This window comes from Pseudophryne corroboree, chromosome 2 (genome assembly GCF_028390025.1).
Source record: "Pseudophryne corroboree isolate aPseCor3 chromosome 2, aPseCor3.hap2, whole genome shotgun sequence".
Classification (NCBI taxonomy): Eukaryota; Metazoa; Chordata; class Amphibia; order Anura; family Myobatrachidae; genus Pseudophryne; species Pseudophryne corroboree.
In genome coordinates this window covers 81,809,859-81,824,051 of record NC_086445.1, presented here as the reverse complement: position 1 = coordinate 81,824,051, position 14,193 = coordinate 81,809,859, and the positions used below count along the sequence as shown (strand labels likewise).

Sequence of the window (14,193 nt, the reverse complement as noted above, 5' to 3'; positions counted from 1 at the left end):
GAGTTTTATGGTAAGAACTTACCCTTGTTAAAACTCTTTCTGTGAGGTACACTGGGCTCCACAAGGCGCCCACCCTGACGCACTTAGCTTCTTTGGGTTGATATGGCATTAGCCGCTGACACTTCTCTTGTCATGAGATTGTGGTGTATGTGGCTACTAACCGTTGTCGTCTCTTTTTCTGCTACTGCATTGGGCTGGTTAACTAAACTGAGCTCCTGTGCTGGAGGCGGGGTTATAGAGGAGGCGGTGCTGTGCATTCTGTTGGTGCCTCGGATCAAGATCCTACTCTACACCCCATTGTCCAGACTTGTGGAGCCCAGTGTACCTCGCAGAAAGAGTTTTAACAAGGTTAAGTTCTTACCATAAAACCCGTTTTCTCAACTGAATTGCCATTTTTGTCTTTCAAACTACAAATCTGCTGATTTGGGTTTGGATCTTAATACCAAATAAATAAAACAGGGAAATCAGGCAATGCTGGTGTGCTGTTACTGGAAGCTGTGCTTTGCCCATGCGCAGGGCTGACAACAGAAATCTTGGGGCCCCGTACATTGATATCACTGGGGCCCCTCATATTAGATATATATATATATATGTAAATATTTATTAAAGCGCAACGGAATTTGCGCTATATAAGAAACTGTTAAAGTATACTGTATATTTATATATTTATTTATACAAATATATAAATATGTGTATCTTTCCTTCCTCCCCCACATGCACACCACAGTCTGTGTCTCCATCTCTCCTTCCTCCCCCCTACACACCACAGTCTGTGTCTCCCTCTCTCTTTTCTCCCACACACCCCACAATCTGTCTCTCCCCAATGAATCCATGCTACATTCCCAGCTCCCCTACCCCATCCCAAAGCCCTGTATTCCCTCACCAATCCACTCTTACCCTGGGAAGAGACTCACCTGTGCTGCACTCCTCAGACCCGAACACTGCACAGCAGACCCTACCAGAAGAGGCCAGTGCAGGACACGGGAATCCTGGCCAGCAGAGCTGCTGACATGTCCCAAAACTTCCTGCAACAGAGCAGAACCTGGAAGAGTAAACGCACACTTGCTCCGCAAAGTCACTGTGTGTGAGAGGCTCCTGTCACTCTGAGTCTGCGTCCACACCGCCTACAACTCGCTGCCCAAGACGACTCACATCCCTGCCGGGTACTTATCAGCATATACTTGGGGCCCCTCTGATCCTTGGGGCCCGGTAGAGTTGTCCCCTTTGAACCCCCCTGTCACCGGCTCTGCCCATGCACCAACCCCAGGCAGGATGAAAGAGGAGGATTGGGGTGAATTCCTTGCACTGTGATTGGTCAGTTTCCCCAGTGAGTGCCTATGTGGAGATGTGCCCTGTATCACAGGGCACATCGTTGCAGCGGCGTAGTGCAGGGGATCTGCGTCCCCTGCAAGGTGCGGCGGTGGCCGGTGCTGGGGCGGTGTGTCTGTCCCCAGCACTGGTCAAGATACGGAGGAGGGTAGCGGCGCGGCAGCGGCGCTTTGAACTTGGCGCCAATCTGGCCGCCAATGAAAAGCTCTGCCCGCGGCCTTTCAAACTCGGCGCCGCCCGTGAGCCAATCGCGGCTCGCGGGGCGCCGTCCAATCAGAGGATGGTGCGGCGAGCCAATCGGCGCTCACCACGTCCTAGGCCCCGCCCCCGGCGTCTGACGTCAGACGCCGGGCGGGAGCCGAAGAAGAGAAGCGCGCGGAAGAGCGCTGAAGAGGACGCCGCCAGGAGAAAACGGGAGGCCGCACCGAAGAGCGGTGAAGAGCTCCGGTGGCCGCGGAAGAGGCCAGAAGACTCCAGGCTCCGGAAAGAAGATGTCCAGCGGCGGCTGGACGCAGAGAACAGGCGGCGGCGCAGGCCAGGACGGGCCAGTGGCAGAAGAGCCCATCCAGGCCGAGAAGCGCTGCAGTGGTGGGAACCAATTAAGCTGTGCAGTTTCCCACTGCAGCCTTCTCCATCAAGGTAGGCCCTTGTAAGGTGCCCCCCTCCCATTCCTCCCTGGACCACCGGGTGATCGGGCATTAGGCCCGTGGGCACAGTCGGGCCCTCCCGGCCTGTGGGCAAATAGGCGGGCATTCGGCCCGAGGCACAATTCAGGCACTAGGCCTGTGGCGCAGATAGGAGTTTGGGTCACCATTTGATTTGGTGGTTTGGGCGTTAGGCCCAAGCCACCTTAACAGCGCAGTAGGCGGGCATTAGGCCCGAGGGGCATATCAGGCAATAGACCTGTGGGGCATTAGAGGGCATTAGGCCCTAGTGTATTTTGGCGGTTTAGGGACATAAGGTGACCCTGGGCATTAGGCCCAGGTCACCCAACGGGCGACAAGTTAGGCGGGCGCTAGGCCCATGGTATAAAGTCAGGCCTCTGGCCTGTGTGCAGTAAGGGGGCGTTAGGCCCAGTAAATAAGTGGTTCCCCCAAGGTGGGAAAGGTGGCACTGGGCACTAGGCCCAGGCCACCCCAAGGTGTATAGGTAGGCAGGCTCGCTTGGCCTGAGCCCCACATAAGAGAGGGTATAGGAGGTGGGTAGGCTGTACGGCGTCCACCCCCGAGAGTGCAGGTAGGGATTTAAAGGAACAGCACCGTTTGATTTTGTACTCTGATGATGTTATGTGTGTTGTTACTGTGCAGGGCAAAGTGTAAGTTTGTTAAGTTTGTGACTAGTTTTGTTGCACCACACCCACAGAGCTAGTTTGAGGGCTCTGCCGTTGTAGTTACTATAGGGGTGTTACACTAGGTTAGAGTTAGGCCCTGCACGGCTGTTTCTCTCTTTGCCTCCTTACAGGGACCTGTAAGTGGAGAAGATCGGAGTACAAGACGTAGGACGGTGAGTAACATCTGTCCGTGTGTTCCTTCTGTGTTTGTCCCTATCTTTCTCCCTTCCTTCAGGGCGAACGGTGAGCCTTACACGCCGGTGCAAGGTTGAATTTCCACCTGTTACGAGAGTGCCAATAGATGAAATTCGGGCTCTGAGGCTGTGCGCCCAGGATGACCCTCACCTAGCCCGAAAGCGCTATTTTCTTCGGTTCCAGAGGGCGTTTCGGTCCACAGTCAGGAGGACGGCACTCAGCAATCTCCTTCCTCCTAGGTCATCGTGTCCGGGTCCAGTCTGAAGATTTCCAGGTCCATTGAAGGTTCCGGTACCTGAAGGTGAGAGAGTGCGGCGCCTGGTGAGTAGCGAAACTACACCTGCACGGCAGCAGGCACCACACCGCACCGCCACCCTGTTACACCTAGTCAGCTGATTTTTGCAAACTTGACAAGCTGATTTGCTGAGTCTCTAATTTCATCCCCCATTTCCACGTCAAGTTTTGATCTCCGTAAAACAATGATATTAGTAGAAACTGGATATCTATCAGAGCGTTTTCCTTACCCGTACCGGTAATGATAATGGATAAATAATATATTTTGCTTTCCTGCAACGTTTTGTGATCTGATCTGTACTCATCTGGTATAAAGAGAAGTCATGGCATAAACCACCATGGATTATATTGAAACAGACACCAGGATAAAGTGAATCCTTTGTTGAAAATCTACCAGTCATGAGGGAATACCATATGACACTGTGCCAACATAGCTGCCCCACCCTGTGATGTTGGTGGTATCTATGGCAACAACGGTCGTCTGATCTTCCAGCACTCCCGGAGTTGCAGCTGCAATCACAACATCTGATATATTTTTTCCAGGTATGAATTTAGTTTATATAACAATAAATGAAAGGTTAGAAGCATTCGCTGAATCCATTTACTCGTATCCATTGCTTACACCGGATTACAACGACAAACAACTAAGTGACCATGAAATCCCACATTGTAATACGATGCCCTTTATATAAGATATTCAAGGAAAGCTTCCTGATTAGGATGTTGATACTTTATTTTACCGGAAAGGTTACATAATCATTTTAATGCCGCACTGAGACCACTGTAAAATGACTTGTCAAACTGTACAATACTGTATTTCTATATGTTATGGTATATAAAGCAATAAAGAATATAAAATTCACAACATACACTGTAATGCCAATGAAATAGAGCAAGAAGGCTGTGATATATGGTTAAAGATCAGTCCTCACAGTGCTGTAGTTGGTCAGACTAGTTGGAGGAACCAATTGGTCTGAGAAAAAGATGGCCTGTGAGGCCTTACACAAATCCAGGCTTTTTATGTATCTAAGTCCTCATGGTGCATTATCAAATTGCTGAAATCGATCTTAATTGATGTTGGGCTAGAGGGGCTGAAGCACACATTTACTAACAGATTATTTTTTATATTCATTTTTAAATGTTGGCAAATGTGTTTTAGCCCTAGAAGCCCAACATCGATTTAGATCTACATCAATTTGAAATTGATAAAAATCGATTAAACTCAACCTTTAGGAGTGTTGACCTGCAGGGCTGCCATCAGAAATTGTAGGGCCCGGGACTAACAAAATAGGCAGGGCCCTCCAACCACACACACACACTGCCTCATAGCCAGAGGCAGAACTCTGGGAGGCAACGGAGTCATCTGCTGCCGCCGGGCTCCTGCCCTGAAGGGGGGCTCTTCTCCCCCCATTCTGTGACACCATTGAATTAAGTTAATTGAAAGCTGCCGCTATCTTTTCAGTGGCCGACTTCCTCACTGGTCCCTGCACCTTACAAATCACACCCACTTTATTATACTGAATATACACATTTTACAATTGTCATACCCAGGATTAGAAACCACAACCTATTACACTGGACGCAGCACCTTACTGATGAAGCTGTTTGCTCCTGTATAGGAAATATGAGAATTCTAACTATATGAAGTTACTTCTCTGACAATTACACGTAACTTCATATAGTTATAATTCTCATGCTTCTTGTACAGGAGCAAATAACTCCATCAGTAAAGTGTCTGCTGTTAGTGTAACAGGTCATGGGTTCTAATCCTGGGTATGACTGCTAAGAAATGTGTGATTTAAAATAAAAGACAATTAAATGTATAAATACAGTATATTTTTTTTTTCAGAACACTCCATACACACACACACACACACACACACACACACACATACACGCACACATACATACGTATATTTATCTTAATATAGGAAATAGGGGGGCACCAATATTTATCTTGCCTCCGGGCGACTGTGACGAACTTACGCCACTGCTCATAGCCACACACACATACACACACTGTCCATAGCCACACACATACACACACTGTCCATAGTCCCCCCTTCCTCCCCACATACACAATTGCCTGCACCATCCCCTCTCAGCTCCAGCCTCACCTTCCGTTCCTCCTGCAGCCCCCACACGCCTGCAACTTACCATTCTGGGCGTTTGGTTTCCCTAGAAGTTATGCAGTTCGCTTAGTATAGTTGCTGACTTTCTTGCTGCCCCCTCCGGGAGAGGGCAGAGAGGTCGGCACAGCAGGGAGTAGCTGGGAAGTGGGATGTGACACATCATAGGGGCGGAGCAAGACATAGGAGTCAGCCCAAGAGCATGGTTTCCTCAATTGCATCATTGGGGCCACGCCCCCTGCTATACAATGCCGAGGGTAATCTCAGCACTGTACAGCAAGGGTAGTGGTTATGAGGATGCTAACATGTAGCCGCGCCCCCATCCACTGCCTCTTTTGCCACGTCGCGTCCCCTCCCCTGATTACAAGCCACACCGTCCACATGAGCAAGCCTTGATCCACAGAAGATCTCAGAAGATCTGTGGTTAGTTCTCCAAGATGTTTGGAACTAATTCCCTGCTGACTTCCTTCAAAAATTGTGTGCAAGTGTACCTAGAAGAATTGATGGCGTTTTGAAGGCAAAGGGTGGTCAGACTATATATTGATTTGATTTAGAATTCTCTTCTGTACATTCACTTTGCATTTTGTTAATTGCTAAAAATAAACTATTAACACTTTTATTTTTCAAAGCATTCTTAGCAGCAATTTTTCCACACCTGCCTAAAACTTTTGCACAGTACTGCTCATCTGTTAGGGGCGTGTCTCTTGCACCAGCTACAGGGCAGGTGCAATAACACTAATGATGATAATGATGATGACTTTTAGTACATTAGGCACATTTGCTGCCAATGCAGAAGAGGATGCATGTCTACATGGTACTATGCAATTCATCAACTATGTAAAAAGTATAATTATCAGGCTTTCTCTTACGTCATAGAGGATGCTGGGATTCCCTTTAGTACCATGTGTATAGACGGGTCCACTAGGAGCCTTGGGCACTTTAAGAAATTAATAGTGTGTGCTGGCTCCTCCCTCTATGCCCCTCCTACCAGACTCAGTTTAGAAAATGTGCCCGGAGGAGCCGGTCACGTCTCTGGAAGCTCCTGAAGAGTTTTCTGCATCTATTTTATATGTTTGTTATTTTCAGGCAGGACTGGATGCAGGCCCGGCACTACCCGCTCAGCAAAGGGATGCAGTGCAGGTAGGCGCCGGACAGGAGAGGCGCCTTCACTGCTCTGCATCCCTGCTGAAGCGCCATCCTGTCCCCCCTGCTGCTGCTGCTGCTGCGCCTGTCACACTGACAGGCAGCCGCAGCAGCGCCGGCAGCATGAATCCTTCTCCCCTGTGACAGTGAGAGGAGTGTCAGTGATCGTTCGGCCAAAAAGGGGCGGAGCCACATGGACCAACGGGCGGAGACACATGGACCAAGGGGGCGGGGCTACACAGGACCAGGCTAGCAGACTGCCTGAGAGCGCAACTGCCCGCATCCTTTGCCTAAAATCAGGGGCATTGTAATGAGTCAGTTTGACTCATTACAAGCCGCCTGTGCCTGTGTGTGAGCGCTGCTGCTGGCGAGGAGCAGCGCCGGGGGCAGCCACAGGAGAAGAGGAGGAGGGAGGGGGAGGAGGGATCCGCAGCAGCGCACTCTAATTGGTGGAGGCGCCGCTGCAACTGTCCCTCTCCTTCACATTGGCTGCCCGCGATCGCTCCCTCCCTGCTCCTGGCGCACTTCCGCCAGGTAGCAGGGAGGGAGCGATCGCGGGCAGCCAAAGTGAAGGAGAGGGACAGCTGCAGCTGAACCTCTGGCAGCACGTCATAGTTGCCTACCGCTGCCCGCAAAGGTGAAGCGATCCCCCGCATTCCCTAATGCCCCACTGTGAATCCGGACTGCGCATGTGCGAGTCCAGATGGGACGGGGCGGAGCCTGGCGCAGAAGAGTAGCCGCAGGGAGAGGAAGGGGAATAGTGTGTCCCAGCCTCCGGAAACCATGCTGTATCTCTCTGCTCCTCACACATCGGCTGGTGGTAGCCCTGCCCCCCTTTCAGAACACATGCACCTCCGGCTCCAACACCGTCAGAACTGGATCCAGAGATCCATCTCCGCTGCTGCTAACAGACCATAGAGGTGACTGGGCTGGCTAAGTGTGTAAGGGAGGTGGCTGGTTGCAGGGCTGTGGTATGTGTGCTGAGTGCAGGGCTGGTGTACATGAGTGTGTGAGAGGTGGTTGTGGTGTACTATTTGTGTGCTTGGTGGAGGACTGTGGTGTATATGGCTGTCGTAATGTGTAAAAAAAGGGACACTGTCTGTCGTAATATGTAAAAAAGGGACGCTGTCTGCCACAATGTGTAGGGGGACGCTGTCTGCCGTAATGTGTAAAAAAGGGGGACGCTGTCTGTCGTAATGTGTAAAAAAGGGGACGCTGTCTGCCGTAATGTGTAAAAAAGGGGACGCTGTCTGCCGTAATGTGTAAAAAGTGGGACGCTGTCTGTCGTAATGTGTATAAAGGGGGACTGTCTGCCGTAATGTGTAAAAAGGGGGACGCTGTCTGCCGTAATGTGTAAAAAGGGGACGCTGTCTGCCGTAATGTGTAAAAAGGGGACGCTGTCTGTCATAATATGTAAAAAGGGGACTCTGCTGTAATGTGTAAAAAGGGGACGCTGTCTGCTGTAATGTGTAAAAAGGGGACACTGCTGTAATGTGTAAAAAGGGGGACGCTGTCTGCCATAATGTGTAAAAAGGGGACTCTGTCTGCTGTAATGTGTAAAAAGGGGGACACTGGGGGTCATTCCGAGTTGTTCACTCGCAAGCGGATTTTAGCAGATTTGCTCATGCTAAGCCGCCGCCTACTGGGAGTGAATCTTAGCATCTTAAAATTGCGAACGATGTATTCGCAATATTGCGATTACACACCTCGTAGCAGTTTCTGAGTAGCTTCAGACTTACTCGGCATCTGCGATCATTTCAGTGCTTGTCGTTCCTGGTTTGACGTCACAAACACACCCAGCGTTCGCCCAGACACTCCCCTGTTTCTCCGGCCACTCCTGCGTTTTTTCCGGAAACGGTAGCGTTTTTTCCCACACGCCCATAAAACGGCCTGTTTCCGCCCAGTAACACCCATTTCCTGTCAATCACATTACGATCGCCAGAACAATGAAAAAGCCGTGAGTAAAAATCCTAACTGCATAGCAAATTTACTTGGCGCAGTCGCAGTGCGGACATTGCGCATGCGCATTAAGCGGAAAATCGCTGCGATGCGAAGATTTTTACCGAGCGAACAACTCGGAATGACCCCCACTGTCTGCCTTAATGTGTAAAAAGGGGAATCTGTTTGCCGTAATGTGTAAAAAGGGGATGCTGTCCGCCGTAATGTGTAAAAGGGGCTCTACCTGGTGTAGTGGTGCTACTGTGCGGCGTAGTTTGAATAATGGAGACTACTATAATATGTAATATGAATTGGTATTATTTTGAGGCCACACCCCTTCCCCATGAAGCCACGCCCCTATATTTTTTGCACGCGCCTGCGGCACGCACTGCCCCTACTGCACATATGGGGGGGGGGTGCCCTCTCTTGCACACAGCGCTAACATGTCTAGTTACGGCACTGTCTGTGTGCAGGGCCATAACTAACGCTGCACAGAGTGTGTGTGGGCAGAGAGTTCACATCCATAGGCTTGCACGGATCTCCTACAGCTCAGGGGCCCAAGAGGCCATGGTAACCCCCCCAGCCCTGCATGTAAAGTAAGGGAGGGAGCAAATTTATATTTTGCAGGAGGGCGCCGAACACCCTAGCACCGGCCCTGACTGGATGGCATCAACCTGCCTGCTTCGTGGGACTTAGAGAGGGGGGTGGTCCAACCTCTCTCAGGGTTAATGGTCCCGTTCCCCGCCGACAGGACTCTAGATCCTGAGGGAACTATTCGCAAGCCCTACCACGGCGAGCGTACATTCCTGCAGCATGCCACCACCTTTAACAGAGCCAGAAGAAAGTAGAGTGGTGAGTACTAAGCCGGCGTAGCAGGTCGCCGGCCATTATGGCGGCATGAGGGTACGGAGACGCACGGATTCTACATGGGGCAGCTGGGTCTACAGACTCAGTACACAGTGCAGACGCACAGCTTCTGAGGGGGCGAACTGAGTCTCAGTACACTATATGTGTACACAGTACCCAGACTGGCCTTACAGACTTAAAAGGGGACTGACTCCGTTTTATGCACAAAATTACCTCAGCCAGTATAAACAAAGAGTGGGAAGACCACGCACCATTGAAGGGGCGGGGCTTCACTATGAGGGGATCCAGCAGCTCACCGGAGCCATTTTCCCTCTGCAGTGGACACAGACGCTGACTGACAGGGACACGCAGCTCCTCCGGATAGACTCCAGATTACCTCAGTGGTACCAGGGGGTTATAGCAGGGGGGGAGCGATTATTAGTGTACCGAGTCTCTAATCTAGGGACTTAGTCTGTGACCCGGCTAAGCATGGCATTAGCAGTAAGGGCACCGTGTGCTGGCTCCATACTATCTCTGTGTTTCCCTGGAAGGGCTCTTTGTGGGTTAATTGTGCATTTAACCTGTTCGTGTGTGTGTGTGCTGTCACTGTCACAGTATGTCAGACAAAGAGTGTGTTTCATGTAAGACACAGTGTTCCTCTTCTCCAGGGGGTTCACTACTGCGTACTCAGTGCAGTGTGCCTTCCCAGGCTAGCGAGGCAGAGTCAGCTTGGCTGGATTCCATTAAGGGAATGATTTCCAATATTTCTACTAAATTGTCCCGCAATAAGAAAGAGACCCAATTCTTAAGACAATCTATGACTGAGTTTATGAAAAGAGACTCAGTACCCAAACCAGCATCTCAGTCCTCTGCCATTTGTTCGCAAAAATGTACTTTGGCCCATATCCTGCAGTCTGACTCTGATGATGAGGGGTCAGACATGGAGGAGGGGGAGGTGGACTCAGAGGTGGGGGAGGCTACTCTGTCACAGGGAATAGAGGCTCTCATAGAGGCTATCAGAGAAGTTCTGCATATCGGCTGATCAGGTGACAGAGGAGACTGATGAATCTTATTTAATATAAAAAAGAAATCCTCAGCCACTTTTCCTGTGTCAAAGGAATTAAATACCCTGTTTGAAGAACCATGAGTTCATCCTGATAGGAAATTTGAAATCCCTAAAAAGTTGCCGACATCTTTTCCTTTTCCTCCCGAGGATAGGAAAAAATGGGAAAATCCACCAATAGTAGATGCATCAGTATCCAAGCTGTCACAGAAAATTGTATTGCCTGTCCTGGGTGCAGACTCCCTAAAAGACACTGCTGATTGTAGAATTGAGACTACACTCAAATCCTTCTATACAGCTACTGGGGTGGCACAGAGACCCAATATAGCATGTGGGTGGATTACTAAGGCCATCGCCAAATGGTTGGGTAACCTACTTGAGGGGTTAGATACCTTGCCTCAGGGGGAGACTATTTTACTCCTGCAACATATACAGGACTCTTAATGCGTGCACCACTGCTATGGCAGTGTCAGCCCGCAGAGGTTTATGGCTACGCCAGTGGACTGCTGACGCGGACTCCAGGAAAGGCGTGGAAGGCCTACCCTTCACAGGAAAGGCCTTATTTGGAGATGAACTAGACAAATGGATCTCTAAAGCTACTGCGGGTAAGTCCACATATCTTCCTTCTGCAGCTCCCCAAGCCAGGAAGGCCTACTCAGGACCTAATCTACAGTCCTTTTGGACTGCCAAGTTTAAGGGCAAAGCCAGAGGTTCTACAGCCACCAGAGGCGCTAGAGGTAAACCACGCAAACCAGCAACTGCTGGCTCTCAGGAACAGAGCTCAAGCTCTGCTTCCTCAAAGCCTTCAGCATGACGGTGGACTGCGATGCCTGGAAGACTGGTGGGTGGGAGCCCCGACTAAAATTTTTCAGTCACATCTGGACAGGTTCGTGCCAGGATCCCTGGGTTATAGATATTATTTCCAGGGCTACAAACTGGAGTTTCAGCAGCTCTCACCTCACAGATTCTTCAAATCAGGCTTACCAGTTTCACAAGAGGCAAGTATAACTTTACAGGACGCCATTCAAAAACTGGTACGGACACAGGTCATTGTCCCCGTTCCACCTCATCTGAAAAACAAGGGGTACAATTCCAACTTGTTTGTGGTACCGAAACCGGACGGTTCGGTAAAGACCAATTTTGAACCTCAAGTCGTTGAATCCGTACTTACGAGTGTTCAAATTCAAGATGGAGTCTCTGAGAGCGGTGATCTCAGGCCTGGAGGAGGGGGAATTACTAGTGTATCTGGATATGTCTAAGGATGCGTACCTTCACATTCCTATCTGGCCGCATCATCAGGCTTTTCTACGGTTTGCACTGCAGGACTGTCACTATCAGTTCCAGGCCCTGCCATTTGGTCTCTCTACGGCACCGAGAGTGTTCACCAAAGTGATGGCAGAGATTATGTTTCTACTCCGCAAACAGGGAGTGAACATAATTCTGTACCTGGACGATCTTCTGATAAAGGCACCGTCCAGGGAGCGGTTGTTGGACAGCATTGGAATCTCAACCAGACTACTCCTGGATCACAGGTAGATTCTGAACTTACCAAAATCTCACCTAGAACTGACGCAGAGGCTTACTTTCCTGGGAATTATACTGGACACTGAACACTCAGAGAGTGTTCCTTCCCTTGGAAAAAGCTATGGTAATCCAGTCAATGGTTCAGGCTGTCCTGAAGCCAACCTGGATCTCGGTGCATCTGTGCTTTCACCTTCTGGGGGAAAATGGTGGCCTCTTACGACGTGCTTCAGTACGGAAGGTTTCATGCGAGGCCCTTCCAGCTAGATCTATTGGACAAATAGTCCAGATCACATCTTCACATGCACCAGAGGATCCGTCTGTCGCCAAAAGCCAGGATCTCTCTTCTGTGGTGGCTACAGACTTCTCACCTCGTCGAGAGTCGGAGGTTCGGGATTCAGAATTGGATTCTGCTAACCACAGATGCAAGCCTCAGAGGTTGGGGAGTAGTCACCCAGGGGGTGCAGTTTCAAGGAAGATGGTCAAGTCAGGAAGTCCTTCCAAAAAACATACTGGAACTCAGGGCTATCTACAACGCCCTTCTGCAGGCCTCATCTTTACTTCAGAATCAGGCCATTCAACTCCAGTCGGACAATGTGACAGTGGTAACATACATAAACCGACAGGGCAGAACGATAAGCAGAGCAGCAATGTCAGAGGTGTCAAGAATTCTCCTCTGGGTGGAAAAATACCCAGAGGCGTGGTCGGCGGTCTTCATTCCAAGAGTAGACAACTGGGAAGCAGACTTCCTCAGCAGGCATGACCTGCACCCGGGGGAGTGGGGCCTTCACCCGGAGGTGTTCCAGTGGTTGACACGTTGGCGGGGATATCCACAGATCGACATGATGGCCTCTCGACTCAACAAGAAGCTCAAGCGGTACTGTTCCAGGTCAAGAGACCCACAAGCAGTGGCAGTAGACGCTCTGACAACTCCATGGGTCTACCAGCTGGTGTACGGTTTCCTTCACTTTCTCTGATCCCAAGAATTCTAAAGAGAATAAAAAGAGAAAAGGTTCAAGCAATCCTCATTGCTCCGGACTGGCTGTGAAGGGCCTATTATGCGGATCTTCTCGAGATGCTGATCGAAGATCCGTGGCCTCTACCTCTTCACAAGGATCTTCTGCAACACTGCCCGTTCGTCTAGCAAGACTTACCGCGGCTACGTTTAACGGCATGGAAGTTGAACGGCTGATTCTAGCCAGGAGAGGGATTCCTGACAAGGTTATCCTGACTATGATCCAAGCCAGGAAGTGGGTAACGTCTAAACACTACCACCGTATATGGAAGAGTATGTCTCTTGGTGTAAGAGCAGACAATAATCTGTGGTGGAATTTCATCTGGGACGTCTCCTGCTTTTTCTGTAGTTGGGAGTGGATGTGTGCCTATGTCTAGACTCCATAAAAGTCCAGATTTCGGCCTTGTCTATTTTCTTTCAGAAACTATTGGCTTCTCTCCATGAGGTCCAGATGTTCTTGAAAGGTGTTTTGTGCATCCAACCTCCCTTTGTGCCTCCCATGACACCTTGGGATCTCAATTTGGTGCTGCAGTTCCTCCAATCGGACTGGTTTGAACCATTACAGGAGGTTGACGTAAAGTACCTTATGTGGAAGACCGTCACACTATTGGACTTGGCTTTAGCAAGACGTGTGTCGGAGCTAGGGGCGTTGTCTCACAAGAGTCCCTACTTAATTTTCCATGAGGACAGAGCTGAACCCAGAACTCGTCAGCAATTTCTTCCTAAGGTGGTGTCCACGTTTCACATCAACCAACCTATTGTGGTTCCGGCTGTTACGGACACCTCTGCTACTTCAAAGTCTTTGGATGTTGTGAGGGCTTTGAAGGTGTATGTAAAGAGTATTGCTCATCACAGGAAATCCGACTCGCTGTTTGTTCTCTATGATCCCAATAAAATTGGGTGTCCTGCTTTAAAGCAGTCCATTGCACGCTGGATCAGGCTCACTATCCAGCATGTTTATTTCACGGCAGGCTTGCCGATTCCAAAATCTGTACAGGCCCACTCTACTAGGTCGGTGGGTTCTTCTTGGGCCGGCTGCCCGGGGTGTCTCGGCTTTACAGCTCTGCCGAGCAGCTACTTGGTCTGGTTCGAACACGTTTGCTAAGTTTTACAAGTTCGATACTTTGGCCTCTGAGGACCTTCAGCTTGGTCAATCAGTTCTGCAGGAACCTCAGCACTCTCCCATCCGGTTTGGGAGCTTTGGTATTTCCCCATGGTACTAAAGGGAATCCCAGTATCCCCTAGAACGTAAGATAAAATAGGATTTTAATTACCTACCGGTAAATCCTTTTCTCTTAGTCCATAGGGGATACTGGGCGCCCGTCTGGTGCTTTGTTCTTCCTGCACTGTTACTTGATTCAGTAATGTTGTTTGGTTCAGCTGTTGCTGT

The 14,193-nt window shown here is 49.9% G+C and overlaps 1 protein-coding gene across 3 annotated transcripts in view; it reads left to right on the top strand.

Moving 5' to 3' along the window:
• The first annotated feature begins 3,611 nt into the window (after positions 1–3,611).
• LOC135050525 (uncharacterized) overlaps positions 3,612–14,193 on the top strand; it is a 145,947-nt gene continuing 135,365 nt past the window's right edge. For all 3 annotated transcript variants that reach the window (XM_063956998.1, XM_063956997.1, XM_063956996.1), the window contains exon 1: positions 3,612–3,691. The gene's annotated coding sequence lies outside the window, so the exon portion shown is untranslated. The remainder of the gene's footprint in view (positions 3,692–14,193) is intronic.